The sequence below is a fragment of the Nerophis ophidion genome, linkage group LG07 (genome assembly GCF_033978795.1).
Source record: "Nerophis ophidion isolate RoL-2023_Sa linkage group LG07, RoL_Noph_v1.0, whole genome shotgun sequence".
Taxonomy (NCBI): Eukaryota; Metazoa; Chordata; class Actinopteri; order Syngnathiformes; family Syngnathidae; genus Nerophis; species Nerophis ophidion.
Window position 1 is genome coordinate 21,517,342 of NC_084617.1, and position 7,681 is coordinate 21,525,022.

Sequence of the window (7,681 nt, forward strand, 5' to 3'; positions counted from 1 at the left end):
TCCATAAATAGAATAGAAAGTACTTTATTGATCCCTGGGGAAAATTTCGCACCACAGTTTGCTCACAATAGGCAATTATAAATAGTATTAAATATATTTATCAACATTTTCTACATTTTAAGTGCAGTCAAGAAGGAACATATGCATTATAAGGATATAAAGTGGTGCCATATTTCCAGGATTTGGCTGTCAGTTTAAATTTCCCTCACTTAAAAATTGTTGGTTTCCATAACTTGACTCTTATTCTAGTAGCATGGAAATACGTTCACCCCATATATAAATATGCATGCACTGTAGCTTCCAAACAAATTGCTCACAACTTGGAGGAATCTGTTCTCATTGGGTTCAAAAGTCTTTTGCTCACCTACGTTGCATCTCTAGTCTGAATTTGCTGTCCCTCTAAATAAGTCTACTGAGCAGGTAATAGCACAGTTATCAGCCTTGTGTGCACAAATTGTTTTTCTGAAGTTGTTTCCACTCTTGACACGCTGGGGTTTATTTCTGCTACTGAACTATTCATGTCCATGCAGCAAGAATCTGCGTGTGTGCTGACACGAGCGCCCCTTAGCGGCTGTTGGCATCGAAATGGCAGTCGTCACATTGGACTAGGCAAGTGCTATGATACTCCTTGACATAAGTACGGTGTGTTAAGTGTAGCCTGGGGGCCATTTGTGGAAGTGCAGCACATTGTACAGGGTATCTGTGGGTCACTAAGCATCGAGTCATTAAATGGAATTTACTAAAAATTAAGGCCTTAAGGTTCATAAAAAGCATTTTAAAAAGTCACAATTTCAGGCCTTTGCCAATCCTAATGACTGCATGGTTCTCTAACTTTTTTCCCCAAGTCCCACAATTATGACCGTTACAATAAAGCAGGGGTCCCCAAACTTTTTGACCCGGGAGCCGCAATGGGTTAAAATAATTAGGCTCTGTGTGTCACTTCCATCGATGGGAAGTGAATTTTTAGACAATGTGATTTGCCTGAGTGGCTAAGTTACTGAGAGTAACAAGCAACAAGTTGTAGAAAATAGATTAGGACAGATTTATATAAAAAAAAACAAAAACTAGGGACTTTCCGCGGGCCAGATCATGAATGCTGGTGGTCTGAGTTTGAGGACCACTGCAATAAAGTGTGGTCAGCCCAACTATTAACAGGGCAGAGGTTTTATTGAACAAGCCTATTATATTTGGCCACTGTAACATTCATCTTGGGCGGTCACTTGAAAGTATGACGATCCTCCTAGTGGGGGGTGTATTCCTTTTATGGAGGATGCCTGTGCGTGACTTTAACGTGGGAAGACCAGGGCACAGACATTCATCACACAATCCTTGACACAACTGGGTCAGGATCAAGTGGCATGGAGTCCAAGACTACCGTGGACCCTTTTCTGCTGCAGCTTTCATCTGCCATCCCAGCCATTGTGACACTCCATAGGGTTAGCAATCATCCTCCGCCTGTTTCACCGTAAGGTCATGGGTTGTTATTGCCTCATAACTGGGCCCGCATGGATGTGGGGGTGTCTTCAACCGCCATTACAGCCGTTGTGGTAGTTCTTACATCTACCGTCTTCCGCCTGCTCCGCCGTTGAGGTGTTCACCATATCCCTGGCTAGGGGGCAGTCAGGTAACAGTAGTAAAGGGGTTAACCTCCTAGTGCCCCAAGACCACATAGAGGATCCTCCTCTGCTCGATGCACTTTATCATGCCCGAGATAAAACCGCTATAATGTATGACCCTTGTCGCTACTGGTCCCATGTTGCCTAAAGAATGATGTTAAAATCCTTGTTCGACCTGTTTACCGGCGTATATTATTCATGTTAGAATAACTTACTGCAAATGGATATCAGCTCCAAATATCGGATATTGACTATGAATAATCAGTATTGGCACTTTAACGTCATGCCCAGGACACACTGTAACATTACGTATAGGTTAAATTGTAACAGCTGTGAATATTAAATTATTTCTTTGGCATATCACCAGATGCAACCCAGTTTGAGAAACACTGAATTAATGGAATGATGCATGAAGTCAATAACTTCCGTGATTTTCTTCATCTCTGGCTTTCAAAATGGACAAGAGTTTTGATTGATTGATTGATACTTTTATTAGTAGATTGCACAGTACAGTATATATTCCGTACAATTGACCACTAAATTGTAACACCCAAATAAGTTTTTCAACTTGTTTAAATCGGGGTCCACGTTAATCAATTCATGGTAACACTCTCATTACCTAAACTTGTTTGTTTGAAATAATTTAATGAACAGAGTGCAGCTTTTTGTCAGCCATCCACAATCTTTGATTGGTATGAGCAGTCGGGGCTCGCTTGTGACAAACACTATCTAACTTTAGGAGGAAAAATATGATTTTAAAGCCAATTCTCTGTGTGGGAATTTATCTTTAAACTGGATGAGTGACATGAGTCCGTCAACATGGACAAACAAGTAATCATATTGTGATTACATTGGCAAGAAAACAAACCACCTGACCCAGAATTTCCAACTGGGGTAAAATATTTATTGAAGTGCAATTTTTGCCAACAGCGATTGACATTTTATTTATGTTTACTTACTTAGGATGATACAGTTACTGATCTTCCAATTACGATGGTAAAAACATTACAGTAATACCAAAACATACCAACTTTATTCATAAAGCCCTTTAAGACAGTTGCAAAACTAAGGGCTCACAAAGAAATACAAAAGACTAAAATATAGCATTTATCTATCCATTTTCTACCGCTTGTCCTGTTCAGGGTTGCGGGGGGTCGCTGGAGCTTATTACAGCTGCATTTGGGCGGAAGTCGTCACCTCAACGCCGGCCATTCACGTGTGTGTGTGTGTGTGTGTGTATATATATATATATATATATATTAGTGGTGTGGGTAAAAATCAATACAAATACGTTGTGCGATTCAGAATCGATTCTCTTTTTTTTAATTAAATCTATTTTTATTTTTATTTTTTTTAACCAATCCAACAAACCACTACGCAGCAATACCATAACAATGCAACCCAGTTCCAAAACCAAGCCTTACCCAGCAACACTCAGAACTGCAATAAACAGAGCAATTGAGAGGAGACACAAACACGACACAGAACAAACCAAATACTGAAACAAAAATGAATATGATCAACAACAGTATCAATATTAGTTATAATTTCAGTATAGCAGTGATTAAAAATCCCTCATTGACATTATCATTAGACATTTAAAAAAAAAAAAGGAATAGTGTAACAGTGGCTTACACTTGCATCGCATCTCATAAGCTTGACAACACACTGTGTCCAATATTTTCACAGAGATAAAATAAGTCATATTTTTAGTTCGTTTAATAGTTAAAAGAAATTTACATTTTTGCAAGCAGTTGATAAAACATTGTCCTTTACAATTATAAAAGCTTTTTTATTTTTTTTTATCTACTAATCTGCTTGCCTCCTCTCTGAGCTGCAACCTTATCGTGGTAGAGGAGTTTGCGTGTCCCAATGATCCTAGGAGCTATGTTGTCCGGGGGCATAAAGCCCCCTGGTAGGGTCTTCCAAGGCAAACAGGTTCTAGGTGAGGGATCAGACAAAGAGCAGCTCGAAGACCTTTATGAAGAAGAAAAATCATGGACCCAGATTTCCCTCGCCCGGACGCGGGTCACCGGGGCCCCCCTCTGGAGCCAGGCCCGGAGGTGGGGCACGATGGCGAGCGCCTGGTGGCCGGGCCAATTCCCATGGGGCCCGGCCGGGCACAGCCCGAAGAGGCAACGTGGGTCACCCCTCCAATGGGCTCACCACCCATAGCAGGGGCCATAGAGGTCGGGTGCAATGTGAGCTGGGCGACAGCCGAAGGCAGGGCACTTGGCGGTCCGATCCTCGGCTACAGAAGCTAGCTCTTGGGACGTGGAACGTCACGTCACTGGGGGGGAAAGAGCCTGAGCTAGTGCGCGAAGTCGAGAAATTCCGGCTGGATATAGTCGGACTCACTTCGACGCACAGCAAGGGCTCTGGAACCACTTCTCTCGAGAGGGATTGGACCCTCTTCCACTCTGGCGTTGCCGGCAGTGAGAGGCGACGGGCTGGGGTGGCAATTCTTGTTTCCCCCCGGCTCAAAGCCTGTACGTTGGAGTTCAACCCAGTGGACGAAAGGGTAGCCTCCCTCCGCCTTCGGGTGGGGGGACGGGTCCTGACTGTTGTTTGTGCTTATGCACCAAACAGCAGTTCAGAGTACCCACCCTTTTTGGGAACACTCGAGGGAGTACTGGAAAGTGCTCCCCCGGGTGATTCCCTTGTCCTACTGGGAGACTTCAACGCTCACGTTGGCAACGACAGTGAAACCTGGAGAGGCGTGATTGGGAAGAATGGCCGCCCGGATCTGAACCCGAGTGGTGTTTTGTTATTGGACTTTTGTGCTCGTCACAGTTTGTCCATTACAAACACCATGTTCAAACATAAGGGTGTCCATATGTGCACTTGGCACCAAGACACCCTAGGCCGCAGTTCCATGATCGACTTTGTAGTTGTGTCATCGGATTTGCGGCCTCATGTTTTGGACACTCGGGTGAAGAGAGGGGCGGAGCTTTCTACCGATCACCACCTGGTGGTGAGTTGGCTGCGATGGTGGGGGAGGATGCCGGACAGACCTGGGAGGCCCAAACGCATTGTGAGGGTCTGCTGGGAACGTCTGGCAGAGTCTCCTGTCAGACAAAGTTTCAATTCCCACCTCCGGAAGAACTTTGAACATGTCACGAGGGAGGTGTGGGACATTGAGTCTGAGTGGACCATGTTCCGCACCTCTATTGTCGAGGCGGGAGATCGGAGCTGTGGCCGTAAGGTAGTTGGTGCCTGTCGGGGCGGCAATCCTAAAACCCCTTGGTGGACACCAGCGGTGAGGGATGCCGTCAAGCTGAAGAAGGAGTCCTATCGGGTCCTTTTGGCTCATAGGACTCCGGAGGCAGTGGACAGGTACCGACAGGCCAAGCGGTGTGCAGCTTCAGTGGTCGCGGAGGCAAAAACTCGGACATGGGAGGAGTTCGGGGAAGCCATGGAAAACGACTTCCGGACGGCTTCGAAGCGATTCTGGACCACCGTCCGCCGCCTCAGGAAGGGGAAGCAGTGCACTATCAACACCGTGTATGGTGCGGATGGTGTTCTGCTGACCTCAACTGCGGATGTTGTTAACTTAGAATTTAATGGCTGCAACACGTGCCAAAGTAGTTGGGAAAGGGCATGTTCACCACTGTGTAACATCACCTTTTCTTTTAACAACACTCAAACGTTTGGAAACTGAGGAAACTAATTGTTGAAGCTTTGAAAGTGGAATTCTTTCCCATTCTTGTTTTATGTAGAGCAGGGATGTCCAACGTACGGCCTGCGGGCCTGAACCGGCCCGCGAACAGGTTTTATCCGGCCCGCGGGATGAGTTTGTTAATTATAAAAATGAGCAGACATTTTTGAATGAAAGAAGCGGCTGTTCTGAATGTGTCCACTAGATTTCACAATAGCAATACTGTGTATCTTTGTAGAATGATGCTACATATGGGAGAAACCCCCCCCCCACTAAATGTTAATGCAGCACTCAAGGAAAATTAGCAAACTACATAAATAACATCCTGTAATTTGATGTTGATATTTTATTATCTTGATAGATTGAAAATAAACACCAATGAGTGGACTGAAGAACATTATCACATCATTTATTCAGAAATTAAAATTAACGACTAGAGATGTCCGATAATGGCTTTTTTGCAGATATCTGATATTACGATATTGTCCAACTCTTAGTTACCGATTCCGACATCAACCGATACCGATATATACAGTTGTGGAATTAACACGTTACGATGCCTAATTTTGTTGTGGAATCTGAAGTTGTATTTTTTCTTAAAGTTATTGTGCCATGATTTTACCAGTCCGGCCCACTTGGTAGTAAATTTTTCTCCATGTGGCCCCCCATCTAAAATGAGTTTGACACCCCTGATGTAGAGCTTTAGTCGTTCAACAGTCCGGGGTCGCCGCTGTGGTGTATGTATGTGTCTGTGTGTGTATGTATATATATATATATATACATATATATATATATATATACTGTATATATACATATATGTATATATATATATATATATATATATACTGTATAAGTATATATACATAAATATATATGTATGTATATATGTGTTGGCCCTGTGATGAGGTGGCGACTTGTCCAGGGTGTACCCCGCCTTCCGCCCGATTGTAGCTGAGATAGGCGCCCCCCGCAACCCCGAAAGGGAATAAGTGGTAGAAATGGATGGATGGATGGATATATATATACTGTATATGTATATATACATAAATATATATGTATGTATATATATATGTAGGTATATGCATATATATGTATATACTATATATATATATATATATATATATATATATATATATATATATATATATATATATGTATATATGAATAAACCCCGTATGACATGCAATGAGCTACAGATCCCCATTTAACAGCATTTCTATCAATGGGCCCACATGTATAATATCAATGTTAATGTAACTGAGAGTGTACAAATGGACCCAACTAGGATCCATTACTAATAACTGTCATTTAGCTGGGGACACCCTACAACTACCTCTAGGGGTCTCCACACCCCACTGTATGTATTTATTTAGTGTGCGTTTTCTTTGGCAGCCCCTCTGTTTTCTTCCGCTTGTCCCTGTGGGGGTTGTGAGGGGTGGTTGGAACCTATCCCAGCTGCACTTGGGCGGAAGGTGGCGTACACCCTGGACAATTCGCCAACACAGACAACATTCACTCTCAAATTCACACACTATTGTAGGGAAAATTTAGTATTGCCAATCAACCTATCGCCAGGTGCATGTTTTTGGAGGTGGGAGGAAGCCCATGCAGTCACGGGGAGAACATGCAAACTGCACACAAAAAACCTCCAAGCCTGGAGTTCTAACTACCCCTATGCTGCCACATCTCTCTATATTGACAAGAAATAATGACTTGTGTGTTGTTTGGGAACAGTTGGTAATGGATATGTGCAGTAAAACCTTTCATGAACTCAACTCACCTTAATGTGTGCTCCTGTATTTGTGTTGGATGTCTTAGATGAAGTGAGTAGTTATGATTTTGGTTTACAGAGTAAACAACTAAAAACTAAGGTTTTGGGCATTGTTTTCTCTAAACGTATACATTTGTCTAAATATGGCTAAGGACACGCATTGTCTTCATCACTAAAGCAAAACTAATCGGCGGGAGAGAATTCCTCTGCCATTTCCAAGTGTTTTTTTTTATTTTAATTGAGTAGTCAGCTTGAAGCGTCCCTCTGTCTTTGACTCCCTCGTAGTCATGTGACATGAGTGTTTGATTGGTGTGATTTTGCTTACTAGTTTCGATGACCCGCCTTATCTTACCTTTAATTGGCCAGTCTGGAATGTTTCGCCGTAACTTTAGCCAATTGTGACTCATCATACCAACACCAAGCAATCATCATGGAAGTTCTCCCAATGTATGAATGTTTTCGTTCATTCAGGTCATTGGATTTTCTACATATTTTTTTTGCCTGGATTCACAGTCCATGTTCTTTCTCTGTAGCTTGTAACTTTGATATAAGCCACACTATATTGCCAAAAGAATTTGGCTATCAATCCAAATTATCAGAATCAGGTGTCCTAATCAATTGGCCCAGCCACGGGTG